The sequence below is a fragment of the Plectropomus leopardus genome, chromosome 22 (genome assembly GCF_008729295.1).
Source record: "Plectropomus leopardus isolate mb chromosome 22, YSFRI_Pleo_2.0, whole genome shotgun sequence".
NCBI classification, from domain to species: domain Eukaryota; kingdom Metazoa; phylum Chordata; class Actinopteri; order Perciformes; family Serranidae; genus Plectropomus; species Plectropomus leopardus.
Window position 1 is genome coordinate 15409262 of NC_056484.1, and position 14671 is coordinate 15423932.

The 14671-nt window shown below is 39.8% G+C and overlaps 1 protein-coding gene across 2 annotated transcripts in view; it reads left to right on the forward strand.

Moving 5' to 3' along the window:
* Positions 1-14671, forward strand: part of tbc1d22a (TBC1 domain family, member 22a) — a 157703-nt gene that overhangs the window by 9585 nt on the left and 133447 nt on the right. The gene's annotated exons all lie outside the window — the stretch shown is intronic.

The window sequence follows — 14671 nt, forward strand, 5'->3', positions numbered from 1 at the left end:
ATGGCAGAGTACAGATTTTTAAAGCATGATGAAATATCACATTTCACAGCAATATCTGAGGTTCCAATACTGGGAGAGCATAGATAAACCTGAAAAAAAGGATATAGATGTTCGAACTTAATAGTTTTAATTTGGGATTTTAGTGGTATCTGGCAGCAATATTTGCACATCGCAACCAGCTGAAACTTCTCCAATGTGCAAAGCTTAGAATTTCTTTAGTGTTTGTTGTTCAGCAGATTTTTATGGCGAGCCGAATTGTCTGCAGAGGTCCTTTCCTCTCTAAAACAAACGAACCAAATAATTTAAACTGGTAAAGCGCTTTAAAAGTTGTTTGTTTTTCAGATCAGCACCTACTAATGTGTGCGTACCTTATTTCTCTGATAATTCAAGATCCAGACATTTAGAAGGTCGATGCCGGCAGCCGAATTATTCAGAGAGGTCTCTTTGTCTCCAAAACAAACAGACCTTGTGATATTAACGAATAAAAACACAGAATGAAGCAGTTTCATGTTAAAAAACAGGGTTTTTCTAGGCTTATTTGGCTTGTCACGGAGGGGCTGAAGTGAAAACGCAAATGGACTTACCCAGAGACTAAACCAGTGTTTGGTTTGTCCCTTCTGGGCTATTGTAGAAACATGGCGGTGGAACATAGTCGACTTTGTGGACAAGGACCTGCTTCCAATGTAGATAAAAACAGCTCATTCTAAAGTATCAAAAACCCAATGATTCTTAATTTCAGGTAATTATACACTAATGAAAACATACATATTGTATGTCATTTCTGCCAGTATATCCCCCTAAATCCTAAACACCGTTTCTTCGATTTTAATGATAAAAATACAGAAAAGGTCGATTTAAGAGGCAGTTCATGCAGTTCCGCATGTTGCTCTTCATATCTTTATAAAACACCATCAGAATATACGTTTTGCAGTTTTGCCCTGTTAATGCTGTCAACATAAATAAGCACATGTTTGAAATGATTTGTTCACATACATTCTGTCAGAGGATTTGTGCATGCTGTGAAAAGAATAATGTTTTAAATTGAAGTTAGAAGTGACCCTATGACCTTTTCAGTTTTGACAGAAGCTCAGAGTGTGACTCGTTAAAATTATTGGCATCATGTGGTTTTAAACTCTTGATGGAATCTTTTCTTCAAGGCTATTTGAGTTCAGATCCTTTCTGTGTTAAGATAAAGAATGTAAAGGATGTGCTCCTTAAGTAGATTTTGTGTGATTATGCTGCATTGTGTGTGTGTGTGTGTGTGTGTATGTATGTGTGCGTTGAGTGTGCCTGACAGAAGGGGAGCATGAAGTGAGACCAGTGGAAAGAATTAGGAAAAAGTGCAGCGCTTAGTAAGAGAATGGGTTATGTGCCTGTCTAAATACCCTAAATATGCTAAATACAAAAAAAGTGTGTCGGAGATATTTCAGTGGAGAAATGACACAGTTTAAATACCGTAGCCTCCATTCTCAAATAGCTGCTGTGGTCTTAATTTACCACAACTGAAGAGGCTACCAGGCATTAATTTGAGACGGGATATTATTAGAAACAAGCCTTTTATTCAGCTCCTCTTGTAGAAGCACACTTTATCATATTTTAGAAGAAATCTTCTCAATTTTCTAATCTGCTCGTTTTCTGCTCTTTGCTGTAAATGGAAACTCAACCCCGTCTCAGAGGGCCATTACTGGAAGGCTTTCATTTTAAAACATCTGCAGTAGAGATCGACAGGATTTGTGAAGCAGATACTGATAAATATTTGAGTTTTTAAAAAGCTCGGAAAGAAATTATTAGCAGAGGATTTTTTATTCATAGACATTTTTGATGAATTTTACACTTGGTTCAAAATTTGGGCATTTTACAGTTGAAAAATAAACTTGTCAGTGCTTACTTATGAAAAAAACTTTCTAACCGACTTCCACGGCTGACAATTCTTGGGAAGTATCCACCTACATACAGGAACATGAAACAAAACATGCAGCCATGTCAGGTTAACACCCTGCAGATGACTGAATGATTTTATGTACGAGGGAATCCATTCTGTTTTCCACACACAGGCTTTCTTGATTTAGTTTGACTCTGCATGTTAGCCCAGTGCAGCAGGGATTGGCGTCTCCATTACAACAGGGCTGCTCGCTTGACGGTGTGTCCTAACTGATGACGGCTTGTATTGGGTGATGATGGTTGTCTGCAGCTCTTTATTTAACATCTCACTTAGACTGTGTCTGCTTTTACTCTTCAGTGGAAGTTTTACTTCCTCTGTGCTTGGTGCTCTGCCGCTCTGTCTGTGACAACAGTACGCTCGGCACTCCGAGGGTATGGTGCAATGACTAAGCGCAAGTTATGTATATTTCAATAGGGCTAGAAAATCAATTTGTGGCAGCAGATGTTTAATTGATGGCTGTAGAAGAGACACAAAACTCTAAACCACATAGATTTAGTCAGAAGCTACAAAAGTGCTGAGAGATGAACACACCGAAAAAAAGGCATTTTTTCTGGACTCCTACACAGGCAGAGGCGAATTGAGTCTCTCAATGCATACACTTGTTTGGGGCGGTGAAAGGGGGTTTGTCAGGGGTTGGCTGCGGTCGGTGAGGCGTCACTGCTAACTGTTAAAAAGTGGTTAGATGCACTTCTGGCCCTTTTAGCCCATTTGTGGTCCATTATAGGCTCAAATCTGCGTGGCATGGTTTGACTTGGCTCAAAAGTACTACTGGAAAACCCAAACTAGACGTCCCTGTCAGAAAACAGGAGGGAGGGGTGACTCCCAGTGGCCGGAAGTTGACTGGTAACTGGCTGTAAACTGGCTGCAACTGACTGGCAGCCGAAAGGCCTTTGGTTGGGGAGTTTCTAGCCTGCCAATAATACATATATATATATTTGGCATGGTTTGACTTGGCTCAAAAGTACTACAATTTAAAAAAATAAATAAAAAACAACAAAAAAATTAATATATTTATGTGCAATGTATGCTATAAGCTAGCCCCAACTTGCAAAAACTGTCAAAATTCCCTTTAAATTATGTGCATAATTTAAAAAAATAAAATAAAAAATAAAATAAAATTACCTTCCTCAGTACATTTTTCATACTTTTGAAGAATGATCATCACATGATTGCCATGGCCCCTTATAGACTGTCAAGACCACTACAGCAACTAGCAGACATGACTGTGTGTGTGAGTTTGTAACCCCTGGTGACACTGCTTTAGCTGCCACATGTAGATTACTTTTGATGTACACACACACTATGAAGATTGGCTAAGGTCCTAAAATGTAAATGCTGGATTTCATTAAGGTTGAATGGCCTTAGTCAGCACAGTGCTTCACCTCTATGCGTGATCCCCTTGAAAACTTTCTGAGCAAAACAAACCGGTCCACAAGTCGTCAGCGTTAGTCAACGGCGGTTGCGGCCCCGCTCGGGCAGAGTGTACCCTGTACATCAGCAGAGTGTCTTGAGGTGTCAGCCCCCATTAGGGCCTGCCAGGCATCACAAGCCGGCTGTCTAAATTTAGTTTAGTCTCTGCGCCATGATTAGATAGCCCAGAACGGGCGAGCCACGCTGCCGGCTGCTGGCAGCATGAAAGATGAACTTCATTCACGGGACATAATTAAGTGAAGGATTGGGGAGGGGGGTGATGAGGGCTGATAGGGGGAGGGAGAGGGATAGGGGCAGATAAGATAAGATGAAACTTTAATGATCCCCATGGGGAAATTGGGTCATTGCAGCAAAGAATGGGATATAGATGAGAATGCAAAAAGGAAGGGAAAAAAAAGAAATCACCACCATCTGAAGAAGCCTGTTGTGATAAATATTACTGGTGCCAAAATAAACAACAACATTGCTTGCTCTTAATTAAGAGTCATTTTTAGACCCTTGTTAAAAAGTTGTTGTGTGGGTTTGAATATGTCCGCTTTGAAACACTGATTTAATTGCATTCACTTCTACCACCTAGACCAGGGATACTCAACTTGCTTTGCTCGGGGCCAACAGGCCACGAGCCAGTCAGAGCAGCCCCATACATGTTTCTAGGATTTTGGTATGTTTCCCAGATTTTCGGATTTTTCCAGGATATTGGGATGTTTCTCGAATTTTAGGACATTTCTAGGATTTAAGGACGTTTGAAGGATTTTAGGATCTTTGTAGGACTTTAGGACGTTTTTTAGAATTCAAGACATATGTAAGATTTTAGGTTATTTCTAGGATTTTGGGACATTAGGGGCTTAACAAGGACTTTTTTTCTGGGGATGCTGGCACTTTTTTGATAGAATAAGCTCTATTTTTATGCTGTTTTATGCACTCAGGCATCTTATGTATACTAAAAGTACAAAAACAATTCCCAGTGTGAGTCACTATCTTTATTGTGAATTAGAAAATCAGCCGGCACCTGATCAGTGGCCAGATTTAGCCTGATCTAGACATAAGCAGATTTTTGCAGTTTTCACTCAAGAGGAAGATGACAAGACCGATAAAACATTTTGTCCTTAAAGCGGAGAGCATTGTCCCTGCATGCTGTCTGTGACACAGTTTCACTAATACAAATTCCCACACATACCAGCGGACACTGTCAGTGGGGGATGACTCCCACTTACGTAAAAGAGAAACTCACCCGACTGTCCTTGAGCTCAGAGAAAGAGGGGACTTGGATGATCCATTGGTCCATCCCTCTCTTGAATGGTGTGATTAATTGCAGAGGCCATCATGTTTTTGGGCCAAGGCCCAAGACATGTCAGGACTGCCTGTTTCTTGAGTCCACAGGTGTGTTTATCTCCATCTGACCATGTTGGTCAGTGTGTGAATATTTGTATTATAGACTAAGCCAAAAGCTTAACATTATAGCTATGTGTTGTCAGCTCGTTAGGCCTGTCAGGCGGGTATAGCAGTTCACTTAGCTCATATGTAAATTTGTAGAGCTGTTTGACAGGAAAAAAACTGGATTAACCCTTTGAAACCCCGACATCACTTTTTTGTGCCACATTTAAACACCTTTCATTAGCATTTAAAACATTAAAAGCTGAGCAAATTGGTCTGATTTCTTGGAAAAAAAAAATGGAGAAAAAGTCAATTAACAACTTTTCAAGAAAACTGGAAATTGCAAAAATTAGTAGAATTAGAATTGCTGAAAAAAAGTTTAGGGAAAAATGTCCAGAAACTTATAATTGTAATTATCATAATTAGATATTTAAATTGTGCTGCAGAATTAGTGTGTTTTTTCAGCGCATTTTTTAGGTAATTTCCTTTTTTTAACTTTTCTTTTTTTTCTTGCTTTTTGTCTAATTTTCAGATAATTTTCTTGTAGCTTTTTACTAATTTCTTGCTAATTTTTGGGCTGTTTTTTGTTGTTTTGCTAATCGCCCTTTTCCCACTCTTTGATAGAAATCAATCCATTTTGCTCAGGTTTTAAATGGTTAATATAAAGGGAAAAGACTGAAATAAGCAGTATGCACCTTCACACTTGCGCACTCAGTATTTTTTCTTCTTTTGATTATGTTAAATATACCCCACTTGCCTTCATGATCACCTTTGCTCTCACATCTTTAACATCCCTGTCAGTTCCTCCCTCTCTCTCCCTCTCCATTGAGCCTTGCGACAGGTTGTGACAGCGGCCTGTTTAGCACGTAAGGTCATGTAGAAGGTGATGACCTGTGTGTGTGAGAGAGCAGGGTGATTGATGTCAGGTTGATTTCAGCTAATTATTCCTGATGTCCTGAGGCGAGCCTGTCTGTTGAGTGAACCTGATCACAGCACCCTCTGACGCTCAGTGAGGAGGGGAGTTATTTCAGCCTGGGAAAAAAAGAGAAAAAAAGCTTACTGATGTAGTCAGTTCTTTGAGTTTCACTTCTAGTCAATGCAGCACTTACCACAACTGCCTTATTTGTAGAGGGGTGCAGCATTCATAAGCTGTGAAATATGCCTCACGGTATCCTTGAATATTTTGCTAATTACCAGAATATCCAGCATAATCCAATCCAGAAATTTCACTATGATAAGTAAATGTTACTACATGGAACAACAGAATTAATCTGTGATGTTTTCTCATGTGGCTATTTTCATTTTAGGATTTGGCATCTGTCTAGGAATGGGCAAAAATAACTTATAGCTGTTAGTTTAGTTCCTCTGGTTCTTTTTGTTTAAAAGGGCTATAATCTGTTGATTGGTGGTCAGTGTCAGTCAGTGACATTTTGACTGCATGTATTCCCGAATAATCAGAATAATAGCCCAGTCAGAAAAAAAAAGGTTTCCTGTACACACCTCAGTCAGACTGGTCCGATGCTGTTTGATCAGAAGGAATTTTCAGCCAGGTTGAGAGCGGTGGTGCAAAAACCTTTGATAATCCATTCAATAGAGTGCTGCAGGAATGAGTCCTAAAATCTGGAAATTAGTCAGCATTTTAGCATTCCCAGTTCTCTCTTCTCAAAGTCTATGTTTTTTTTTTTAGAGTTTGTTTTTTGGTTAGATGCCTGAAAATAGGTCTGTGGTTAACACAAGTTTAAGAGACTCTTCATGTTTGGTTTTATAAATAAAATACATGAGTAAATACATCACTTATATATTTTTAATGCTTAATGTGTCTTAAGAAGGACAGATGCTAACACGTGGCTACATGAGACTACAGAACGTTATTACGCTGAACCGCGTCAAGCACAGCTTTACAGCCTCATTGTGGTGGCAACGTGGTAGTCATGGGACTGTAGTGTAGTTCATTTCATACTTCTTGCAATTGCATTTACGCTTTAAAAAAAAAATCACAAAAGTGGTGTTCATTTGTGTAGATTAGCTCGCTCAACACAATGTGTAAGTATCATAAACTTTCGTTTTTCACAGAGCTTACTTTCTACAGTAATGGAAAACCCAGTGGAAAAATCCCATAGGCTGTTTGTCGAGGGAGACAGGGCAATGCGAATGTCCGTGTTGGCCTACAAATCAACATCATCCCTGCTGCACTCTGAAGGAAAATATTAGCACCTAATTACAGTGTAAACACTGAATCTGATTGTCTCACTCTGGTTGGAATAAATGTATTCTCTCTGCATATGCTCGCCCCATGTGGGGGTAACATGAGGTGAGGTAGCTGCTACGTGCACAAAATGCCTCAACAGCTGTTTCTACAAGCCTCCGTCTACTAATTTGGAGAGAGAATCCTTCATAAAGGATTTTCTGCCTGTGCTGTTTTTATGTGAATGCTATTTGATTCTGAAACCATGGCCTTATATAATGTTGTTGTTGCAGGCTGCAACGTGGACATAACAATCGTCATTAGCTTTGGCCTGCATATGAGATGTTTAGGGAACATCAGTCTACATATGAGGTGTTGAGAGGATATCTGTAATTTGTAGGTACAGAAAGTAACCTGGGTTAGACTTGCGTTACTTAATACTGAATTGTTTTATCAGGTGTAACTTTCTTCCTCTTCTTCTCCTTCTGTACTTTTTGTATTGAGTTAAATTTTCTCAAAACAGTTAGAAAAAAACCTTCTTGGGTTATATTTCTGTTAGAATTGGCCCCCTAATAGGTGGTGGAACCGATCTTGCAAAAGTCAAAACTTTATATTTGGATTTGCATGTAAACGCACACCTTATTGGATCACTTTATTAAATATCCATGTAAACAGTTCAGTACATATTTTACTTGGTATCTCAACACTGTCCATGTAGCTGCAGTAATTGAGGGGCAATAACTTCACAAATGTAACAGAAGATGGTCTGGCATATCAGATTTTCAGCTATTAAACAAAACTCATTTTTCTGCAAGCTCTATTTAAAATTCAGGATGAGGTCGTGTTTGTGTAGCTCTATGATTTTGTGTGTTTGTATCCACTGTAATGGGTTTTTTGGGGTATACTTTCTGTAAGCTACTTTCTCTCAGATTGTACAGACCTCCTGCATATCTTTCTCTTTTTAATTGATTTTAAGACCAAGAGCTGGCATCTGACATCAAGCAGTTATTGCTGGATGGCAGAAATACTGCTGTTGCTATGGCAATGGTCCTTTCCCCTCTTCTCCTTCCTGGCAAATTATCCGTACTCTATCTTTTACTTCCCCTTTTCATCAGTTGCTTTCCTTGTTTGTCTCTCTTTCTTCCTCTTTCAATACTTTCTGTTTGCTCTCTGGGTGGTCATTATGTGAGTCATCCACGTCACACTTGTGCTATCACACTCACTTGTAAACATGTGTGGGAGCTTACCTATGATGTCAATCTACGGGCCACTGACGTCGTGGATAACATACAAAACAAAGAAACTGCTAACAGATGATGAGAAAACAGAAAATACAACAAATAACTGCCCACAGGAACACACGCTTGCTTTCCTTGGCTTGCTGTGTGTCGGTTTGTCTCTACCCTCTGTTGGGGGTGCTGCAGCTCTTTGTTACACTTCCACTGCTACAGTACGCTTCTCCCCAACTGCCGTCACCCTCACTGCAGCAACTACGGTTACGGGGGCCTGCCACTTTCTGCCACAGTTCGCCCCGTTCCACACTCTGAAGCGCTACAATCCTGTTATGCAGCAGCCACCATATGATAGGCTTACCATCAGCACTGTTTGCAAAGTTAATAGCCGCCATCAAAGTGGGAAGTGGTGATGTAATTCAATTTAGCTCAGTCCTAATGCCTCGTTTGAAAGCGCTGCCCATGTGCGACAATTTCCAATGTGTGTGTCACAGTGTAGAAGAAGAGATAATGTGGTATTGGAGTTATGGTGAATCTCTGGAAACTTTACAGAGAAAAGATTTCAGCAGAAGGTTTCTCTTTTTATTTGAAACATCAATAGCAAGCATTTGACAAAAGCTGGAGAGGAAAAATAGAGAAAATGCACTGTAGGTTGTTTTCTGTATAAGTGTCCTATTCTTAGAAAGTGGAGACTGTGAGAAATCTTGAAGTCACAGCATTTTATTTCACTTTTTTATGCTTTAAAATCCACTGTGTGCTCCTGGCATGGTGCTAACAGTCAGTGGTATCATGTATGCATCTGTGCATGAATGTTCATGTATGTGTGTGTGTGCTGCTCCCCAGCATGTCCCCAGGCAAAACACCTGACTTAATAAGGTTGGTCCAACCTCCAGCTGTCTCAGCTGTGTCGGTAGCCTCCCAGCTTGTCTGGCTTAGTTTATTCAAATGTTACACGGTGGTCTTCCATGTGAATTTTTCATCTTTTCTTTTTAAAGAGGAGCTTGACTGAGCTCACTTCAGGCCTCACAGTCATCACCTGTTTTCTGCTGGCTGCTTGGAAAGTTGTGTGCAGGGAAACACATGTTGTGTCCAATAGTTTTAGTTTAGTCCTGCAAATATTTAAGAGATTTAGGAAAAGAATGATGCCTCCATATGACAGCCTGACGAGACATAGCCAGAGGTTTGTATCAGATTAATGATACAGCTTTGTGTTACAGGCTTTCTTTTCTTTCCTTAAGGCTAACAACAAGGTGAACAATTCTTTTTTTTTATAGCGCCACTGACTCATCCAACAACCAGGGAAGTTGAGCTGTCAAGCTCATGTAAAGCTGTGGTCTATAAGACGGTTTATACCAAGCTCCAGGATTTGATCTCATGTATCACTTTACCAACATATGAAAAGACATTGAAAAGGCCAGTTTTAAACTTTCATTGTCACTTAATCTGATCATTGTTTTCTCAGTTAATCATGAGAGATACTTTGCTGATTCTCAACCAGCTTTGCATCATAACAATTCAGCTAAAAAAAAACATATTTTAGCTTACCATCGAGATCGTTTGTTACCAGCCAACTGTAATGTTTTCTTCTGTCAAAACGAATTAGCTCTCATTATGTCCCCCACCACCAGCAGCAGCAGCAGCATTTATTGTTCTTGTGAGGCGCAGTGCATTCTGGTAGTTGTAGGTTTTCTGCCTTTTGAGCAAAAGCGAATGCCACAGCCCTTTTTCTCTGATTGCTGCGGTCATGTAGCATCGGTGTCAAAAATATTTGTGTCCATCTACTGCATAGACAGCCCAGCTTTATGAAAGACTGTCGCTCCAGCTGTGAAATGCTTCTTTAAGTTTATAAAAAAAATCCAAAGTGACAGCTTTAAATTGCTTGTTTTGTTTGACCAACAGCCCCAAATATATTCAGATAAGAAAAAACATTCATATTTGACAAGTGTATTTGAGTTTAAAATTGTTACTGATTTATTTTTTTGTTTGACTAGTTGATTACGTTGTTTAAGTGTGGAGGAAACAAGAAGCCTTTATAGACAATACTTTTTTTTCCAAGTTTACATGTGTTTTTCAGAAAAGTGTGCGTGCGTGCATGTGTGTGTGTGTGTGGTCCAATTAGCAGTACTATTTTCACTGAATTCCACAACTACTGGTTGCGCTGTGGTAGCTCATTATTCTTTGAATCTGCACTGGTCACATTTAGCATATTAATGAGGTTTTTTTATAGAATAGCTGAAATGTAGAAATGTGTTCCTTCCATTGTAACAATCGCCAGGAAAAGCACCATAACTGAATTTCACAATGTCTACATATTCTCTCATAAAACTTTAATTAAAAAAATAAAGTCACCAGGTCAGATATTTTGGAACCTGTATCATGTGAATCAGTTAACAACCTTGGGGAATTCACTATACAAGTCCAGGTTATGGCGCACACACACATACACACACACATACACACACACGTTCTCACACCTGTACACTCATCTATGCTTGGTGTCCTCTCCCAGCCATCTGGGCCATCCATCAGGCCTCCTGAGCAGGTATAATCCAGGGGGGAGTATCTTTTTACAAGAGTCCCATTAGTTTACGAGCCGTCTGCTCCCCGGCGCCATCACTTTGTCCTCTAGATGAGTTAGACCGTTCAGGACTCTCTCACAGCATTCAAGGTTTATAGGAGGGGAGCTTAACTTTTTAATACACTGCATGATAAAGGTGTCTGTCCTGATTGTATTGTTTTTCTGACCTCACTGGCAAAATAGCGTTGGATGACACTGGAACAAGAGAAAAATGGATTGCATTACTTTTTACCATAGCAAGGCTTTCCTGGTTATCACACAGGTGGCACACAATGCAAGAATTTACTTTTTCCAGTGAAGCATATGCCTGATATTTAAAGCAAAAGACATAATGACTTTCTTGTTGTGCTACTTCAGGTTAAGACCGCAGTATCTGTGCTGCAGTCTTGATTTTTGGATTTGCTGAGGTAGCTCCTGCAGCAGAGTACAAACCCCAGTTTTGGCAGGTGTGTGTGGTATTGATGTGCATGTGTGCGCTTTTTGCCGAGAACCTTGTGGTGTTTTGCCCCAGTGGTCGCGCTCCGACTGAATGATGCCTGAATAGTGCATGGCTCCGGCCCGCCAACTGTCTTCCCTCCTGCTCCCATCAGCTCCCTGCTCAGCCAGCACTGACTGACAGCGCTTCTTGCTGTCTTCTATTCTTCTTACCGGCCTTCATACAGAACCATGCACACTGGCAGGTAGACTGACTGACAGGAAAGTAGACAGGCAGACGAGGAAGAAGTGCAGGTCCACCCTATCACACCACCAGCTCATATTGCGCGGTTGCTTAAAGTAAGAGCTCTCAGTTGGCCAGTTAAGCTCATAGAGCTCCATTGTTTCAGTTTCAGGAAGCAACTATTGCTTTAAGCACGCCTGCATGAGTCTAGTGGTAGCGCTTGACTCGACTGTATAATGAAGAGTAGAATCTAAATTCAGTTCTTAATTAATCTTTATATCCAAACCCAACAGATAGCCAAAGTCCTGATGTCATGTCTTATCCATAATAGCAGTTATGGGTAGAGTGCTGGAAATGTATACTCAAGTAAAAGTACAATTACTCCAATAAAAAATGACTAAAGTAAAGGTAAAAATTACAATTTTAGAAACTTACTCATGTAAAAAAGTACCTGGTGTATAAATTACTCACAGGTTACTTTTCTTCTTTAATATATTTTAGGGTGTTCGGGCCAGTGCTAAATAATAAAAACACAGCACTTGATGAAAAACCTTTATCTTTATAAAGAAGGGCAAGTTAGCTTATCAAACAACTCAGGATAGGCTGTATAATTGAGATATGGACAATATATCTCTCTCATTCTGTCTCTCCACATTTTTTCCTTATCATAACATTAAATATTAACATTATGGATGAAAAATTAAAATGGCTAACGCTATGAACTTGACTTTCACCTACAGTATGTATAACTTACTTCAGTGTGCTTGCAGAGGTTAGACAAGAGTTTTTTTTCCCTGGGTGAAACACTTTATCATGTAACTGTTGTCTTTTTTAGATTTTGGCATAAAAGTGTGATGATGTGTAGTTAAGGATTGAGGCTGTAAGCTGCCTCTTGTTCTGGGCTTTGCTCTGTCATCGTGGTACTGTGGTCAAAAGACAAGTGGAGCTTCTTTTTCTTCCAGGCAGCTGGAAACTTGGCATCTGCAGTACAGAAACTCTTTGCACACTCTCCACTATTCTCAATCCCCATCTTTAGAGCTGACAGGTTGTAATAAGGGAAAAAAAAGTCAAATGTAGTGACGTAAGAAGTAGAATGCTGGCTAAAAATATACTCAGGTAAAGATTAGAAATGCAGTTTTAAAAAACAGGAACATGAAAAGTACTTGCTCCTTAAGAAAAAAATTAATCCTTTTGTTACTTACAAAGTGTTACTCACCCTGCTTAACAGAGCGGCAATGATCATTTTACCACTTCGTTGATCAGCTGTAAAATTATTCTGCTACTATTTGGAAAACAGTTAATTGTTTGTAATTTTTCAACAGCAAACATTCACTTCTCAAATAAAAGAAATTGATGCCTTTGTCAGAAATTAAATGGACTTTTTGTGTGCTTTGGGTATTTTTTTCTGACTTTTAATAGATAAAATTAGTAATTGATTGTATTTTTTTTATTTTCAGCTATTTAGCTGTTATATCTGCTGTCTTAACACATACATCATGTTTTAGTGTTGTAAAAAATATCAATACAGTAATACATATTGACTGAAACAGTTTCAGTACTCATATTCCACAGTTGCGATTAACCAGCTGCCCTTTTCTCAATGTCTTTGTATCAAATATTGCTATTTTTCGAGGTATCATATCAAAGTTAGAAATAACAATATCGTAAGATCACGGCCGCTGGTTCCTTCTGTTCTCGTTTTTACAGACATGTCTAAACTAACTGCAAACACTGGACTCACCTAAAGAGTTGTCATGATCACAAATGTCAGTGGGGTTTTGACTGAAGTTTTCTACCCTCTTGAACAGAAAATGTGCAATATAGCCAAAATGTTAAAGAAACGCACGTGTGACCCACATGCAAGTGGTCAAAAACCCCATGCATGCTGAGAGAATCTGGGCCAGAGAGATGAATGAGACATGTTCTCTCTCCCTCAGCCAGTACAGTAGAGTTGGGTTGTCCCTTAATGAGGCACCCAATCCCACCTGACTTCTGAAACTATTGTCAGTAAAAGCACATGAGTGACAGCACCGGAAAAACTCCACAATATTTCCATTTGATGTGACCTTCCCTCACTTTGAAGCCGCCCTTAGTCTCCTCTTTTATAATACTGTTGTTTTTCTTGGCCGGTCAGGTACATTAACATGAAATACAAACATGATATTTAGTTTTTTTTTGCCCTCTGAATGTTTTAAGAGTCATTGAGCGTTCATTACCTCCGAGGGTCCCACATCAGAGCAGCTGTTGTGGGGTGTTCAACAGAAGGTACATGGAGTCCTAATCACCCCCTGTGGTCCCCAGCTTAACTCCAGCCAAGACAAAGTGCACCCCTGTAAGTTCATGCATAATGGAATACAGTCGACACACAGAGAAGAGCCTCCAAGCAGTTGCCCTTGAGTTGCGCACTGCTGATGTTACAGGTGTTTTTCATGCAAGTGAGGAATAAAGCTTCCTCCAGGGTTGAGACCGTCATTCCAGGCCAATCCCCCGAGGTCTGCGCCTGCCAGCATGATAAACACCCACAATACTGATCACACTAATTTCAAAGCATGTATATAATAATGTGATATTTTATTGGTCCCACAAGGGAAATTGTGCTTTGGCTTGCCCCCGCTTGCACTGTTACATGTATACTTTGAAATGATTGCCTGTGGGGTGAATTGGCTGTAAATTGAGTTTTTGCTTTAATGCCTTTGCATTGTTTCTGTAGAGACCTGTTAGAAGAAAGTCTATAAAGCTTCAATTAGCCTTTTTTTTAAGATTACTATGTATAGAGGGGAGTCACAAATGTGTCAGCGAGATGTACCTTGTTTGCATTGTTAACTTCACTCCCAGAGACTGATGGGGACAGCTAGTCCCTCGTCGCCTCCAGGACAGTTGCACAAACTTTTTTTTCTCCAACATTGTGACAAGTGCCCGTTGAGCAAAAAAAAAAAACCCAACAGATTAATTTTCAAAATGTCACGAAATGCCTTTAATTTATTCCAGCGGAGCTAGGGCTCGGCTGTCTCATTCATAATGCACACGAGATGCCCCAGAGAGTCAGATATGCTTTCTGAGAGATGAGCTGGCCTCACACGAATGAAACGACATCTGCAATTTAGCCCGTGCGTCAACTATGCTCATGTTGCCCTCTCCGTCTCTGTCCACTGTGGGGAATGGAGTTTAAAACCTCAGAAATTATTTCTCCGAAATTGGAGCTGAGATAAGTATAGCTTTATTGTTGCCATTTAGGAAATAGACATATTTCCTATAAGAGTTTATTTGCATT